Genomic DNA, 1,187 nt, shown 5'->3' on the forward strand with positions numbered 1-1,187 from the left:
ATATATATATATATATATATATATATATATATATATATATATATATATATATATATATATATATATAAATGAGAAGAAAGGGAGTTGACCGAGGGGCCCGATTTGTATAAGTCATATCATGAGAAGCCAACAAACACCGACACCAAGGAGAACATAGGGGAAATTACTTGTGCTTAATAAATGAAATAAAGTAACGATGAATTATTGGAAAAAAGTGGATGAAAAAAACAACTTGCCGCAGGTGGGAACCGAACCCACAACCTTCGCATTTCTCGTGCGATGCTCTACCGATTGAGCTACCGCGGCGGCGTTTCCCCATCCACTTTCTTGGGTATTTATGTGTACTAGTAGAACCCTGGGAGTGTTAGCCAGCGCCACCACACACAGACCTTGGCGGCGGACGTGAAACGTCCTTTCTTGCCGCAGGCGTCACGACAACCTGTTCTCGTGACGCCGGCGCATGCATATATATATATATATATATATTGCCACCTGGTGTTTTGAGCCAGCGCTGCGTGCCCAGCAAAAACGGTGATTGAAGACGACGAAGTCAAGGATCTTGCGCCGGCTGGTGAACCGTCCTCCTTGTGTCTGACATTTTCGTGTCTGGCTGCTGATCCTGCTGCTTATTCTTGCCTTAGCGCGTGACAAACTGGTGGAGGTGCTGGGTAATCTAATCTATGCACCAAACCCCTCCGGGCAGCAGGAGCTCCAGCCCCGTACCGGTGGTTACGCCTGTACATCGCGCCAGCAGAAGGATCCGTGGACAAGCCCCTGAGTTTGGACTCCTCCCAGAGAAAATGGCAGCTCCGACCACCCCAACCGGTATGGAAGGCACAACGCCGATTCATTGTATGCTACTCAATCCGCGAACGCCGAATCCCTTCCACGGCGCCATACATGAGGACGTTGAAGATTGGCTGTTGCACTATGAACGTGTTGCCGCGTTCAACAAGTGGGATGACGCAGACAAGCTGAAAAATGTCTATTTCAGCCTTAACGATGGCGCACGTGTATGGTACGAGAACCGTGCAGATGCCTTAACTTCATGGGCAGAATTCAAAAGGCGGATTCTTGAGACATATGCGAGCCCTGATCGCCGAGAGCGAGCTGAGCGTGATCTCCAGTCCCGTATCCAAATGCCGAACGAGAGTGTCGCAATGTACGTCGAGGACATGACGCGTCTC

The 1,187-nt window shown here is 48.8% G+C and overlaps 1 non-coding gene across 1 annotated transcript; it reads right to left on the bottom strand.

The window, feature by feature from the left end:
* Positions 1 to 233: 233 nt before the first annotated feature.
* On the bottom strand, positions 234 to 306 carry TRNAS-AGA (transfer RNA serine (anticodon AGA)). The gene has a single exon. It is a non-coding gene; the product is annotated as a tRNA-Ser (tRNA).
* Between the last annotated feature and the right edge of the window lie 881 nt (positions 307 to 1,187).

The sequence above is a fragment of the Dermacentor albipictus genome, chromosome 5 (assembly GCF_038994185.2).
Source record: "Dermacentor albipictus isolate Rhodes 1998 colony chromosome 5, USDA_Dalb.pri_finalv2, whole genome shotgun sequence".
NCBI lineage: Eukaryota > Metazoa > Arthropoda > Arachnida > Ixodida > Ixodidae > Dermacentor > Dermacentor albipictus.